This window comes from Anabrus simplex, chromosome 6 (assembly GCF_040414725.1).
Source record: "Anabrus simplex isolate iqAnaSimp1 chromosome 6, ASM4041472v1, whole genome shotgun sequence".
Lineage (NCBI taxonomy): Eukaryota > Metazoa > Arthropoda > Insecta > Orthoptera > Tettigoniidae > Anabrus > Anabrus simplex.
The window spans coordinates 202,030,527-202,047,392 of record NC_090270.1 but is presented as its reverse complement, the minus strand read 5'-3'; the positions used below and the strand labels follow the sequence as shown (position 1 = coordinate 202,047,392).

Genomic DNA, 16,866 nt, shown 5'->3' with positions numbered 1-16,866 from the left:
GTATATTTAATGGTTGTTTCTTCACTGCACACTTGAACATGTACATCTACATTTTTGTGGCTAGGTCCACTATATGTTTCAACTATTCAACAGGTTGTAGAGTAACAGAAAACTGTTCATATCCTAAAGCATGTGAATTTCACGAAAATATTCACGCGTAATTATCTTGCCATGGAATCTGTTCCTCATGTTGGAAAAAATGTGCTAACTCGTTTCGCCGATAAGCTTGATCTACGCGGCACATTTTGATATGAAGTAATGACGTCATGTTATCAATGTCGGCTCTCCAGTTTCCCTCCTTTAATTGTCCGTCTGTTTCATTATCTAAGTGTCCCAGGTGTATAGTAAAGATTGACTGAGTCAGGGCTTCGTCTTAAGAAATTGTGTAGATAAGTCACTGCCTTCACAATCAATTCAGCCCTGTCAGACTGTAGCAGCATTGGCTTTCGAAGTACTTGAAGTTGTTGAATCCAAAAAGAAGTCGTGGAAGATTTTGGTAAAAAAAAAAATGGCGTATGGCTTTTAGTGCCGGGAGTGTCCGAAGACTAGTTCGGCTCGCCAGATGCAGGTCTCTTGATTTGACACCCGTAGGTGACCTGCGCGTCGTGATGAGGATGAAATGATGAAGACGACACATACACCCAGTCCCCGTGCCAGGGAAATTAACCAATGAAGGTTAAAATTCCCGACCCTGCCGGGAATCGAACCCGGGATCCCTGTGGCCAAAGGCCAGCACGCTAACCATTTAGCCATGGAGCCGTACGAAGATTTTGGTAATAACCAGGAACGAATAGATCCCCGGGAATCACTAGACAGGTGGAGGGAATATTTTGAAAATCTTCTCAACGTAAAAAGAAATCTCCCTGGTAGTGTTGCGAACAATCAAGCTCATGGGGAGGAGGAAAATGATGTTGGTAAAATTATGCTTGAGGAACTGTCGTAAAGCAGTAGGAATAGATGAAATTAACCTGAAATGGTGTACAGTTGGAAGGCAGGGATGAAATGGCATCATAGAATAATAAGATTAGCATGGAGTGTTGGTAAGGTACCTCCAGATTGGACAAAAGCAGTAATTGCACCTATCTATAAGCAAGGAAACAAGAAGGATTGCAACAACTATCGACGTATCTCATTGATTAGTATACCAGGCAAAGTATTCACTCGCATCTTGGAATGGAAGGCAGGGTGCGATCAGTGGTTGAGAGGAAGTTGGATGAAAACCAGTGTGTGTGTGTGGTTTTTTTTCTTTTTTTTTCTTTTTTGCTACTAGCTTTACGTCGCATCGGCACAGATAGGTCTTATGGCGACGATGGGACAGGGAAGGGCTAGGAGTGGGAAGGAAGCGGCCGTGGCCTTAATTAAGGTACAGCCCCGGTATTTGCCTGGAGTGAAAATGGGAAACCACGAAAAACCATCTCCAGGGCTGCCGACAGTGGGGCTCGAACCCACTATCTCCCGATTACTGGATACTGGCCGCACTTAAGCGACTGCAGCTATCGAGCTCGGTCAGTGTGGTTTCAGACCACAGAGGGGCTGTCAGGATCAGATTTTTAGTACCGGTATGCACCAGGTAATTGAAAAATGCTACGAGAGGAATAGACATTTGTGTTTATGTTTCGTGGATCTAGAGAAAGCATATGACAGGATAAAAAGGGAAAAGATGTTCACCATACTGGGAGACTGTGGGATCAAGGGTAGATTATTAAAAACAATCAGTCATTTATGCTGACAATTGGGCTGCATTGAGAATTGATGGTAGAATTGAGTTCTTGGATCTGGGCACTTACAGGGATTAGACAAGGCTATAATCTTTCACTTTATTTACATGGATCATCTGCTGAAAAGTATAAAGTGGCAGGGAGGGATTCAGTTAGGTGGAAATTTAGCAAGCAGTCCGGCCTATGCTGACGACTTGGTCTTAATGGCAGATTGTGCCGAAAGCCTGCAGTCTAATATCTTGCAACTTGAAAATAGGTGCAATGAGTATGGTTTGAAAATTTACCTTTCAAAGACTAAATTGATGTCAGTAGGTAAGGAATTTCCGGTCTAGAAAGCCAAGAATAACAGCCGAGAGGATTCGTCGTGCTGACCACACGACACCTCGTAATCTGCAGGCCGTCGGGCTGAGCAGCGGTCGCTTGGTAGGCCAAGGCCCTTCAAGGGCTGTAGCGTCATGGGGTTTGGTTTGGTTTTAGGTAAGGAATTCAACAGAATTGCATGTCAGATTGGTGATACAAAGCTGGAAGTAGATAATTTCAAGTATTTCGGATGTGTGTTCTCCCAGGATGGTAATATAGTAAGTGAGATTGAATCAAGGTGCAGTAAGCTCGAAGTTGCGATCAACAATATTCTGTAAGAAGGAAGTCAGCCTGTTTTCCGACCAACTTTGCTTTACGGGAGCGAAAGCTAGGTGGAGTCAGGATATCCTATTCATAAGTTAGAAGTAACAGACATGAAAGTAGCGAGAATGATTGCTGGTACAAACAGGTGAGACCAATGGCAGGAGGGTACTCGGAATGAGGAGATAAAGGCTAAGTTGGGAATGAACTCGATGGATGAAGCTGTACGCATAAACTGGCTTTGGTGGTGGGGTCACGTTAGGCGTATGGAGGAGGATAGCTTACCTAGCATAATGATGGCCTTGGCTATTGAGAGTAAGAGAAACAGAAGCAGACCAGGGTGACGATAACTAGATACAGTTTTAAATGATTGAAGGTAAGAGGCGTGGAAGAAAGCAAGAGTTTGCAACTACGCTCAGTTAAGGGATGTTCAAGTTGCACAAGAATAATGCGTCATGGCGATAATGTGCGGACTATACTATTGCTGAACGACACAAAAATACGTAACATACATGGCACGCTCCGGCCCCCTGGTGTAGGGGTAGCGTGCCTGCTTCTTACCCGGATGCCGCCGGTTCGATTCCCAGCCAGGTTAGGGATGTTTACCTGGATCTGAGGGCTGGTTCGAGATCCACTCAGCCTACATGATAACAATTGAGGAGCTACTGTATTTGACGGTGAGATAGCGGCCCCGGTGTAGAAAGCCAAGAATAACGGCCGGGAGGATTCGTCGTGCTGACCACACGACACCTCGTAATCTGCAGGCCTGCGGGCTGAGCAGCGGTCGCTTGGTAGGCCAGAGCCCTTCAAGGGCTGTAGTGCCATGGGGGGGGGGGGGCACGCTCAATACGAGACCGATTAGTGTGCCTGAAACAGTCATTGTGCTCCTCCTCCTCCTCCTCCTCCTCCTCCTACTACTACTACAACTACAACTACCCTAGTAGTAAAATGTTTTCATTCCGTCCATTTTCTCAGTCATCTATTTTATTTGGCCTCTCTTAGTCAATTTCTTTTGAAACGCTGTATGTTCACCATTGGGCAGCAACTTGGTTGGTTGACTGATATGACCTTCCAGTGTTACCTAACAAGTTTTAGCCCTGTTGATTGATACTGCTGTACATGTGAAAGCAAACAGGAAACTACGGTCCTTATTTCCCAAGGCCATACAGCTTTCTCTAAATAGCTGCATATTCTAGCACAGCAGTCGCGAAGCTATAATAGGAGGAAAGTTCATCCATTTGGCTGACAGCTGAAGCAACACTGCCCTAGAGCTGGGAACGGTAGGAGCGGAGCGGAGCAGTTGTTTTCGCTCGTCCTCCGGAGACCTCCGGTAGTCCTCCGATTGAATTCACGGGCGGAAAATTCAAATGCTTTAATGTGGGCAATGTTGTAACGGTGATCTTAGGAGGAATTACAATTTAAATTTCATTACTAATTCCACAGATGCATGTGTTCCCCCACGTTTGTCATTCAAATGCTGTAGTCGTTTCAAGATAGCCGCATTATTTGTTACGCTATGAACAACAGATTTTGATCTGCTGACATTCAGTTTGCAATAGGTGCAGGTGGATAGAATACTGTAGATTGAATATTGGCACATATAATACCATTGCAAATGCATTTACAATATTATTAATAGTAAAACAGTTTAAGCAATAAGTATATTCCAGTGCATGTAAACATGTATTATATACGATATTCTTACATTGTGTTATACGTGTAGCTCATTTATGACGGAAGAGTACGTCCGGCTCCATGACTAAATGGTTATCGTGCTGGCCTTTGGTCCCAGGGGTCCCAGGTTCGATTCCCAGCAGGATCGGGAATTTTAATTTTAATTTTAATTGGTTAATTTCGCTGGTACTGGCGCTGGCTGTATGTGTCGTCTTCATAATCATTTCATCCTCATCATGACGCTAGGTCGCCCAAGGGTGTCAAATCAAAAGACCTGCATCTGGTGAGCCGAACTTGTCCTCGGACACTCCCGGTACTAAAAGCCATACGCCATTTCATTTTTTAATGAAGAGTACGAACTGATTGGTATTGGTTATATGCTGTACCGGGCTGAGTAGTTCAGACGGTAGAGCTCTGGCGTTCTGAGCTCAAGTCTGCGGTTTCAATTCCGACTTTGCTCGGCGGTACTTGAAGATGCTGACATACGAGAGTCGCATGTCGGCAGGTGTACCGGCACATGAAAGAACTCCTGTGGGACAAAATACCGGCACCTTAACGTCGCAGAAAACCACAGAAGTGGATATGGGAGTACAATAATAATAATAATAATAATAATAATAATAATAATAATAATAATAATAATAATAATAATAATAATGTTTCTATCAATTTACCCTCCAGGGTTGGGTGTTCCCTCGTTCGCAGAGAGGATTCCACCTATACCGCCTCAAGGACAGTGTCCTGGAGCGTGAGACTTTCGGTCGGGGATACTTTTCTGTTTTGTTTTACGTCACACCGACACAGATAGATCTTATGGCGACGATGGGATAGGGAAGGTCTGGGAATTGGAAGGAAGCGCCCGTGGCCTTAACTAAGGTACATCCCCAGCATATGCCTGGTGTGAAAATGGGAAAGCACGGAAAACCAACTTCAGGGCTGCCGACAGTGGGATTCGAACCCACTATCTCCCGGTTGAAAGTGGGTTCGGACCCCACTGTCGGCAGCCCTGAAGATGGTTTTACGTCGTTTTCCATTTTCACGTCTAGAAATTGCCCTCCTTAATCGTTCCTATCATATCGTCGCCATAAGACGGCATGACGTAAATCAAATTGTTACAAAAGTAATCGACAAATGAAACACGAACGATAAATGAGAATGTATGTATTTCATATATTCGCCTTCGTCATACGTATAAAGCAGTATTTACCATGTCGCTACCACATCCGTTGCGCACCACGGATGGAACGGCAAGGAAGCACGCATTCAATACTGTTCCTCCGTCCTCCGCTCGCCCTCCGCTCGCCGACCGAACCACCGATTGGTTTCCAAGCATCAGTTTACTACCAAAGAATACAGGAGGGAGCGCTGCACTCGCACTACCGATTGCAATCATAGGAGCAACTGATCCGTTCCCAGCTCTACGTCCAATGACGAACCGATGCAATCTCAGATGAAACTGTGGAACATGACATAGCTAAGACGAAGACAGACTGCCTAGAGCTGAGAACGGTAGGAGCGGAGCGGAGCAATTGTTTTCGCTCTTCCTCTGGAGACCTCCGATAGTCCTCCGATTGAATTCACTGGCGGAAAATTCAAATACTTTAATGTGAACAATGTAGTAATGGTGATCTTGGGTGGAATTACAATTTAGGCTTCAGTATCAATTCCACAGATGCATGTGTCTTTCTACGTTTGTCATTTAAATGCTGCAATCGTTTCAAGATTGCCTCATTATTTTGTTACGCTGTGAATAACAGATTTTGATCTGTTGAAATTCAGTTTGCGTCCGCCTCTGTGGTGTAGTGGTTAGTGTGATTAGCTGCCACCCCCTGGAGGCCCGGGTTCGATTCCCGGGTCTGCCACGAAATGTGAAAATTGGTACGAGGGCTGGAACGGGGTCCGCTCAGCCTCGGGAGGTCAACTGAGTAGAGGTGGGTTCGATTCCCACCTCAGCCATCCTGGACGTGGATTCCCAGTTCGCCTCCAGGCAAATGCCAGGATGATACCTAAGTTAAGGCCACGGCCGCTTCCTTCCCTCTTCCTTGTCTATCCCTTCCGATCTTCCCATCCCCCCGTAAGGCCCCTGTTCAGCATAGCAGGTGAGGCCGCCTGGCGAGGTACTGGTCATCCTCCCCAGTTGTATCCCACGACCCAGAGTCTGAAGCTCCAGGACACTGCCCTTGAGGCGGTAGAGGTGGGATCCCTCGATGAGTCCGAGGGAAAAACCAACCCTGGAGGGTAAGCAGATTAAGAAAGAAAGAAAGATCATTTATTACTGAAGAGAATGAAGTGATTGGAATTGTTTATATGCTGTACCGGGCTGAGTAGTTCAGACGGTAGAGCGCTGGCTAGTGGCTGGGACGGAGCGGTGCAGTTGTTGTGACGTCATCATCTGGTTATATCGAGTAAACTACCGATTGAATGTACTGTAGCGGCATGACAACGTAAAGGTATTTCACCCGTATACTCAATGCCCTTTTCTCACAACATAACTGTTTCGCTTAATACAGCAATGTTGTTTTCTTCTGCTGAAGCCGACTACCACCCGTCGCGTAATTGCGGCCGCAAATTGTGCATTTTGCTAATGTTTATCATCGGTAATTTCAAAGAAATGTCATGCATCAGACGGCCTTCGTGGCATTTGTGGTACAAATTTCTGTACAAATTTATTAAATGCCTTTAAATATTCTAAAACACGAATAACATCTAAAAACGGGATTAAATATCAAACCAATACCACAATTATTTTCTAATATACTTAGCATTACCTATACAACACAACAAACAGAGGAAATATAGACGCAAATTTAATACGCACAGACTGAATACAGGTAGGCCTACAATACACTTAAAAGGGGAGACCATGACGTTCGGATCACGTTCTCGAGAAAATCGCAAGATAACCTTTCGCGTCGAATATGTACCGGTGTTTTGGGTTCACGAGCACGAAACGGCGGTGGGCGAGTGGTTAGCGTTCAAGCTTCGAAAGCGCTGGTTTACTGAATCGAGTCCCGCTTCTCGCGTTGTTTTTCAACACTGGTTATTTTCTTCCAAATGCTATTTGTTCGGGGCGTCGACCCATGCGGATCTTTTGCCCCTACAGGCACCATATTGTATGAACCTGCGTGTAATTGGAATGGCGGTACTGTGGAATGTTGTGTGTGAGGAAAGGAAGATTAAGGACGTCACAAACACCCAGTCCGCAGGACTGGAATAGTATTCACTACAATTAAAAAAACAGCGGCCCGGAATCGAACCCAGGGCCGCCGCGCGATAGGCGGGCGTGTTGGCCCCAATACCGCGGGGACGTACGAGAGCTCTTATAGTCTATCATATATATTACACTTCAAAGGTAATATAATGAAAAAGGTCTATTCTATTTGCATGGGCTTTTATCGGAAATATATATATATATAATTAAACGTTAACGATAAATGCGAATGTATATATTTCATATATTCGCCTTCTTCATACTTATAAAGCAGTATTTACTACGTCGCTACCACATATGTTGCGCTCCACTACTGGAAGTGCAAGCGAGCACACATTCAGTACTGTTGCTCCGTCCTCCGCTCGCCCTCCGAAACCTCCGATTGGTTTCCAAGCAACAGTTGACTACCGGAGAATACCGGAGGGAGCGCTGCACTCGCACTACCGATTGCAATCATAGGAGCAACAGCTCCGTTCCCAGCTCTACACTGCCCCTCTAGCGGCAAGCATGAGGAAACTTGTTAGCATAAAACTATGGTATTTATAATAATGTTTATGTAGTATGCCTCGTTTTGGCGCCGCCATCGGTTGGTGGTGCTATTTGAGTATCCAACCAACCTCTGGGCTGATGACCGAACAGACAGTGCAAGAGATTATCTTTCTGATAAAGATGTGCATTATACAGAGTGTCCCAAGGGGAATGCTCAATATTCAGGGATATGACAGGAACGATCATTTGAAGCAAAAAATTTCACATGAACATATACTCTATTCCTTTCCTATTATAGATAGAACATGTTTAATGCACATTTATAGTTGGGCTGAGTGGCTCAGACGGTTGAGGCGCTGCTGGCCTTCTGACCCCAACTTGCCAGGTTCGATCTTGACTCCGTCCGGTAGAATTTGAAGGTACACAAATGCGTTAGCCTCGTGTCCTGAGGGACAAAATTCCGGCACCTCGGCGTCTCCGAAAACTGTTAAAAGTAGTTAGTGAGACGGAAAAACATTATTATTATTATTATTATTATTATTATTATTATTATTATTATTATTATTATTATTATTATTATTATTATTGTCGTTGTTGGTTTTTTTGGGCTACTGCCGCGCACGTGTGTGCCTCACCCACTCAACCTCTTTGACGTTTTGAAGTGAGTGCAAATTTTCCGCATGTAATGTTCGCCATACACATGTTAGTGGCACATTGATACGTGCAGATAGTCACTGTGTGCTGGTAGTAGGACTGCGCTGCACCATTTCAACAACGTGTTGCTGTTCCTGCACAGGTTGTAGAACAGAAAGTTCAGAAGAAAAATGGAAACTTGGAAGAATACCTGTTTCACGCAATGTGCTGAAAACTCTGGTAAACACTCTATGATCAGGAATTCGATGTGTCGGAAAGCACCGGAGGTATTCCTCGACAGCAGCATGAGCACTAACATCGCATAAGCCGTAAACATACACCATGTCTGCATATCCTTCATTAGTGTAGATGTGTGCCAGTTAGCCAGCGCGTGTACAAACACAGTTAACCGATGCTTCTCTCTGATACACTCTCAATACCTCGCACTAACTCACTCACAACACACCATGGACAACTGCGCGTTCAACGAGCTAATTTAATGGCAGAAAAACGTCCCGAGCAAAGAGGTTGAAAGCAACGAGGTAGGTTGCGCTAGAATAAAACGTCAAAGAGGTTGGGTGGGTAAGACATATACAGATACTCCCATAAATATTCGGTCACTCTGATTTTTCACACTTTTATTGGGTAGTTATTCTTACACTATAGTGTTAACGTATAATACAACGAATCATGTAGGAAAATATAATAAAACGTTATACAAACATTGTGATGTAAGTCAAACTCTTCTGACAGTCATTAGTACGCCCTCTGTCGTAGCCTACATTAAATAAAGGCAATAATTCCAGCGCCGCCTCAAAAATATTCGGCCACTACACAAAAAGCAACATAAACATGCACAGTTCACAACACTGTTACACACTCAGTACTTTCTAGGTCCACCTTCATGTTTTAGGACCTATTCCAGTCGATTCGGCATACTTACTGGCGATAACTTTCTTGATATAATCAGGGCTTAATGCCGCCCATTCTTATAGCAGTCCCCTCTTCAAGTCTGTGAGGGAACTTGGCCGTCGCAATTGCAGAGCTGCCTTCATTCGACTCCACACATTCTCGATGGGGTTCAGGTCAGGTGATGTGGTGGTTTCAAAACCTTCGGGCTGTTGTACAGGAGCCACTCCCTGACGAGTTACGATTTGTACTTGGGGTCGTTATCTTGGTAGAACTGGAAAGTACGCTGTGTACCAAATTGTTCCGCAAATTGTCGCAAATTGTTTTTGAGGATAGCCAAATAGTGCTTTTTTTTTTTTTTTTTTTTTTTTTTTTTTTTTTTTTTTTTTTTTTTTTTTTGTCAAAGTACGTTCAATGAAACTCAGTGCACCAACCCCGTTCGATGCAACACATCCCTACACCATTGCACTTCCTCCACCATTTTTTACCGTTGCTTGTAAATTGCTTGTTCTCAGTTCCTCGTGACGTTTCCGCCACGCCAATTGCTTTCCATCGTACCCGAAAACGTTGAACTTGTACTCCTCAACAAATAACACATCCTTCCACCAAGCACTGGGTTTGCTTACGTAGGTTTTTGCGAACTCTCAACGCTTGTTTTTATTTACCGCACTAATGTATAGTATCCTACTAGCTCTTCTCCGAAGGAATTCGTTCCTTCTCAGTGCTCTTCGCACGGTTTCAGCACCCACTTACTTTCCACACTCCCCTAAAACAGCTGCTGCCAGTTTCGGGGCACTAATTTTCGAATTTCGTTTCCCATTCCGAAGCACAAACCGCTCCTCTCGTTCTGTCAGCCTTCTTGGTCTGCCTATAATTATAATTTCGTGTGGCTATTTCTAGCCGAGTGCAGTCCTTGTAAGGCAGACCCTCCGATGAGGGTGGGCGGCATCTGCCATATGTAGGTAACTGCGTGTTATTGTGGTGGAGGATAGTGTTATGTGTGGTGTGTTAGTTGCAAGGATGTTGGTGACAGCACAAACACCCAGCCCCCGGGCCATTGGAATTAACCAATGAAGGTTAAAATCCCCGACCCGGGCGGGAATCGAACCCGGGACCCTCTGAACCGAAGACCAATACGCTGACCATTCAGCCAACGAGTCGGACTCTTGGTCTGCCTGTCTGGAGAAATAAATCAATTCTGTCTTCATTTTTGAATCGTCTTATTATATCTCCAATTGTTGTTCTGCTTATGTTAAGCATCTGCGATATCTTTCTATGCAATTTACCTCGAGCATGATGGAATATCACGAGCTAGCGTTCTTCAAACGTGGTATTGTGTTGTCTTTTGCACCCCATTTAATACCAGTCCGCAACACTGCAGAAAATGATTTCGGCACGACGTGTCTCATGGCACCGCACAACTGAACTGAACGTTTTGCAACGCTATCTGCCCTGTCTCTGTCAATGAACACAGCGGCAATCCCGGCCTTTCCGAGTGGCCGAATATATTTGAGGCGTGTAATTTCACCCATGTACATGTCCTTTCTTTTACAGCATACTGTACATCAATTTTCCGTGATTCCTCTTCGGCCTAAACAACCACATGTCGTTCCATTACTTGGACACATTTGGTTTTACATTCTGCTCATGATTGCGTTATTGTCATCACTTTTTCGCGGATTTTATCAGTGGCTGAATATTTATGGGAGTGACTGTACGTGCGCGCCACTAGGCTAAAAATAAATGTGCATTAAATGTGTTCTATCTAGGAAACCATTCGGAATAAGACATATGTCCGTATGAAGGTTTGTGCTTCAAAAGATCGTTTCTGTCATATCCCTGCATATTGACCATTCCTCCGCGGACACCCAGTATATACAGTAGACATACAATTACAATTTGGTCTGTACACTTAAAATATTTGCCTCATACTTCGCATTTACCTCGAATCAGGTGTAGAAATGTCGATAATAGATCCAGCTATTTTTTTCCTGTCTGTCTACTTGTATCGAGGTCTTGTGGGAGGCGGGGGAGACGGCCGAACAGAATTTCTGGAAACTCTGTATTAAGTTCAGGGATAGCCGACGTGTGCTCTAGGCGATATAATTATTACCCAATTAGTTCACAGTGGTATAGCAATATTAACAGATTCAAACTAGAAAATGTCAAATTTCTTCGTTAACATCAGCTGTATCGAAAATCTGTACATAATAAAGTTGTGCAGCCGGTCCCACAGTGTAGGGATAGCGTGCCTGGCTCTTATCCGGAGGACCCGGACTCGATTACCGTCCAAGTCAGGGATTTTTACCTGGATCTGAGAGCTACATGGTTACAATTGAGGAGCTATCTGACGGTGAAATGGCGGCGGCGATCTAGAAAGCCAAGAATAACGGCTGAGAGGATTCGTTGTGCTGACCACACAGCTCGTAATCTGCAGGTTGAGCAGCAGTTGCTTGGTAGTCCGAAGCCCTTCGGGGCTCTTGCGCCGTGGGGTCTGGTTTGAAACAAAGTTGTGTAAATTATAGTTGCAAATCCTTTATGTTCCATACGCTTTTACAGTGCGAAGATAAAAATTCAGCCACCCTAATATGACTGTTGTGAATACGTGTAAACATGTGACAAGCAGTTGGTTGGCAAAGTAATCTACCTAGGGCGGATAATTTGGGCAGAATGGTGATTTTTTTGTGGAATTGCACACATGTCTATAATTTTTATAAAAAGCTTCACTCATTTCCAGACTATTTAAAATATTTTCATCAATCATTGACTGAATGGTCAGCGTAGTGGCCTTCGATTCGGGGGGTTCGACTACGATTCCCACCCGGGTTAGGAACTGTAATCTCATCTGGATAATTTTTCTGGCTCCGGGGTTTTATTCTTCTTCTTTATCTGTTTACCGTCTAGAGTCGGTTTTTCCCTCGGATTCAGCGAGGGATATCGCCTCTACCGCCTCAAGGGCAGTGTCCTGGAGCTTCAGACTCTGGGTCGGGGAATAAAATTGGGAAGACGACCAGTACCTCGCCCAGGTGGCCTCACCTGCTATGCTGAACAGGGGCCTTGCGGGGGGATGGGAAGATTGGAAGGGATAGACAAGGAAGAGGGAAGGAAGCGGCCGTGGCCTCAAGTTAGGTACCATCCCGGCATTTGCCTGGAGGAGAAGTGGGAAACCACGGAAAACCACTTCCAGGATGGCTGAGGTGGGAATCGAACATACCTCTACTCAGTTGACCTCCCCTCGTACCACTTTTCAAATTTCGTGGCAGAACCGGGCCTCTGGGGGTGGCAGCTAACCACACTAGGGGGTTTTATTACACAAGGAAATTTTCCCGTACAGCCACAAATAAGGATGTGTTTCCCAAGATCTTCGACTCATCAGTTCTCTTTTCTGAACAATTTTCATTTCAGTTTCCCCTGTACTTTTTTTTAAAGGAAACGCGTTAATACTTTTTTACAAGTTGCTTTAGGTCGCACCGACACAGATCTGTCTTATAGCGACGATGGGACAGGAAAGGGCTAAGAATGGGAAGGAAGCGGTAGTGGCTTTTGTTGTAACCAAGGTTGAAGTTTACAAAACACAACTTTTATTGCTTCACTTTATGATATTTACACAAATAACTGAAATTTATTTTGAAGCAAAAAGTAATATTGAATCTTGAGAAAAGTCTGTCTTTATACAATATGTACAGGTTTACAGTCTTTATATACACCTCTATCTTGAAAAGATAGTCTTTGTGAATTGACACGTTGATAGTCGAGAACTATCTGGCACACTAACATAAATGTCTTTGAGAGTCCTTGTTTGTGGAAGTGCCTGAATTCCTAAAAAGCAAGTTCAATTGATTGAAGAAATTCCACCTAGCGAAACTAAGGGAGCTTGCATAAATTAGGGAATAAAATGGCTTGTAAAAGAATTACGGTACATAGGCAGCGGAAACAGGTAAGGGAGCGGTGACCAGAGGTGAAACCTCGTACTGCCAGAAATTCAGTCCACCTGGCCGAAGCACATTTTCAAGAGGAGTAGCCTCCGTGCTCGACGTAGGGTGTATTCTGGAGCTGGACACCGGGGCAAGTGGGCAAGTGAGCAGGCAGGGAGCTCCTATTTATAGTACACTCGATGGTCAGGCACGCGCACTGAGGGCTGCGCGTCGAAGCTAGCAGAATGATACACAGGCGCGCGTGCAGCTGGCTGGCGGAGCGAGAAGGGAGCGCCGGACATACAACAGCTTTTATTAAGGTACAGCCCAAGCATTTGCTTGGTGTGAAAATCGGAAAGCACGGAAAACCATCTGAAGGGCTGCCGAAAATGGGATTCGAACCCTAACCACACGGCCAACTCACTCGGTCGTTATAAATATAGGAAGCGTATATTATATTTTAGAAACTTGTCAATAGACTAAACCATATGTTTCCCACAAAAAATCGATTGAATGGGTGGGTAAATTTCTAGGAACTGGAACTCAGAGATTTACTGTAGCGATTAAGAGGTGGTTCCCCCAAGGTAGTATTATTAGACCTTAATGTTTTCTTATGTACATAAATGATATGAATAAAGAACTGGAATCACAAATAAGGATTTTGCAAATGATGATATTCTGTATTCAGAGCCAAACTTTCAGAACACATTCCTCACACGTAGAACATGGACCCGGAAACGCTTTATTTCCATGAAAGAACTCATTTTCTACAACCCTGCATAGTGCATTAATAAATGATGGGAAACACACAGGAACAAAACGTACCAACATGAAATGTTCAAAATGTCCTCCGTTAGCACTGATATGGGCACGAAAACTCTTCATCATGTAACGGGAATGCGACGGCAGTTTGATGCATGTACTATGCAGTAGTGGTTCGTGTATGAAGGGCTTTAAGGCGCCGCCCCGCCGCCTTTTCAAAAACACTTAACATAATTTTACTCTGTAACTAACTACATAAAGAGATGTACAAATGTAGAGAAGTCGAACTTATGGTGGTGTGCTATTCAGTTATACGATGTTAGCTTTACTATTTTGGCTGCAAACACTTCGCTCTTCTATTTTCAAAGACTTTCAGACCGTGGCAGCCGTTCAGCAACACGATGTTTATACTTTAGTCTTGAGTCGGTCGGGCTCTGGCAGGAGAGCCCGCTGTAGGTTCCTAGAGTTAAGCGTGTGTGCGGGGTGCGGGAGAAGCCTTGAAATATGATATGGGCTTGTCGGGGGAAGGAAGAGTGCAGGCGGGTGTATGGTCTGTCGGACAGAGCCCGCAGCAACATCGCCAAACACTTTACAATGTACCTAGGCGCCCCACCCCCTCCCCTCCCCCGTTTTACATTAACTGTTGTTAGAGATTAATTCCAAAACATTTTACAAAACAATGGGTTCCATTAGACTGACTATTCAAACAATTTAGTTCTGAAAAGAAGCTGAAAAAAAATTTAAAATGTAACCATAAAATAATGGCACCATTTGTAGGTTGGTCAAATTGTTAAATAAGCCTTCATTTTGTGAGATTTGGGCAAGAAGAGTGAAATTTACGTGTGCACTGTTTATTTGTTTTCGCGAAATCGTTATTGTCGTTTGTGATCAGTGAAACAGTGCAGTGCCACAGTAGTCGTGATTGCAGTATTTGTTAGTCTGTTAATGTGTGTATAAGTGCTATTGTAGTGTAGTGCAAGTATTCAATATATAAAACAACGGCACCATTCTAGTTTAAATAGCTGTGTACATTCTACCTTCAGTATTTAAATCTCGTGTTAACATCTTCATTCGTATCCTTAGTTTTTATCTGTCTAGTTGAAAACTACAACAAGTGTTACGGCCTTACTTTAAGAAGACAAAGAAGATGAATTTTGTACGTAGTATTTTAAGAACCTAGCGGCGGGAATATAAGTTTTGAACATAGGCTAGAATTAAGGAAGTTAGGGCCTCCTCGGCCGAATTTAAATATTGCACAAGAACAGAAGGGTTATATTGACCGGGCGAGTCGGCCGTGCGGTTAGGAGTGCGCGGCTGTGAGCTTGCATCCGGGAGATAGTGGGTTCGAATCCCACTGTCGGTAGCCCTGAAGTTGGTTTCCCGTGGTTTCCCATTTTCACACCAGGCAAATGCTGGGGCTGTACCTTAATTAATTCCACGGTCGCTTTCTTCCCACTCCTGGGCCTTTCCTATCTCATCGTCGCCATAAGACCTATATATGTCGGTGTGACGTAAAGCCACTGGCAAAAAAATAAAAAGAAGGGTTATAAGAACGAAAATACAGAAACTAGGAAATTCACTCCGTCACGTTATAAGCACGTTGACTGGCTGTAGGGATGTGAGATAAAGAATGCGTTCGTTTTTTTACTTTTGTTTGGCAATTAATGTCGTTGATCCTGCATTCTAAGCTAATATGCTGTTAAGTTCTGTGGGCAGTTTGAACTAGCGCTCAGGCAGATGCATCTGACAACCCAGGTATTTTTTCGAGGGTTTTTCGATGTTATCTGATTTTCGCTACGTGATCGTTCTGTCTTGGAAGCAGATTTCTATTCAGCCAGTGTCATCGGATTATTATTATTATTATTATTATTATTATTATTATTATTATTATTATTATTATTATTATTATTATTATTATTATTATCATTATTATTATTATTATTATTATTATTATTATTATTATTATTAAAAATATCGTGGTGTTGGTCAGTGAAAACTGAACCGATTGGAGAGGGGGAAGAGATGACGGCACAGCCCTGCCAGAGTAAAATGTTACGAACCGCCACTGGTACTAAGTAGAGTTGAAGAAAATGAGTTCTAACGTGGAAATAAGCGTTTCAAAAACCATTGTAAGGAATAAGTCCTGAACGTTTGGCCGTACTTCATTGTTACACTCTGTATAGTAGTAAGTTACAGGATTGTGAGCGACTGAAGAAAGACATTGTTGTGTGATGGACAGCAGACAACGTTTTGATGGTAAATGAAATGGTGTATGGCTTTTAGTGCCGTGAGTGTCCGAGGACTTGTTCTGCTCGCCAGAAGCAAGTCTTTTGATTTGACTCCCGTAGGCGACCTGTGCGTCATGATGAGGATGAAATGATGAGGAAGACGACACATTATACACCCAGCCCCCGTGCCAGCGAAATTAACTAATGGTGGTTAAAATTCCCATCCCTACCTGGAATCGAACCCAGGACCCCTCTGACCAAAGGCCAGCATGCTAACCATTTAGCCATGGAGCTGGACATTATGATGGTAAACGGGACGAAACGTCAGGCTGTCAGTTTCACAATGAGGAATTACTGTGCTGATGGTGTGAAAGTTCTTCACTGTAAGTGCTTAAGTATTTAATATAAGGAAAGATTTTCACTTCGGGTAATCACATTAACGAAGTTGTAAATAAAGTTTACAAATGTTTTCATGTAGTTACGCGGGTATTTTGGGATTATAGCAAAGATGTAAAAGAGAGGGCGTATAAGTCTCTGGTAAGACCGTAATTACAGAGAGATGTAGCAGTGTGGTTAGGGGCGCATAGCTTTGAGCTTGCATTCGGGAGATAGTGGGTTCGAACCCCACTGTCGGGAGCCCTGAAGATGGTTTTCCGTGGTTTCACACCTGGAAAATGCTGGGACTGTACCTTAATTAAGGACACGGC

General features: G+C 43.9%; 1 protein-coding gene across 1 annotated transcript in view; it reads right to left on the bottom strand.

The window, feature by feature from the left end:
- The window catches only part of LOC136876309 (putative helicase mov-10-B.1), a 481,476-nt gene extending 472,901 nt beyond the window's left edge, over nt 1-8,575 (bottom strand). Inside the window, exon 1 of the mRNA XM_068228374.1 lies at nt 8,558-8,575. The gene's annotated coding sequence lies outside the window, so the exon portion shown is untranslated. The remainder of the gene's footprint in view (nt 1-8,557) is intronic.
- Nucleotides 8,576-16,866: the final 8,291 nt, after the last annotated feature.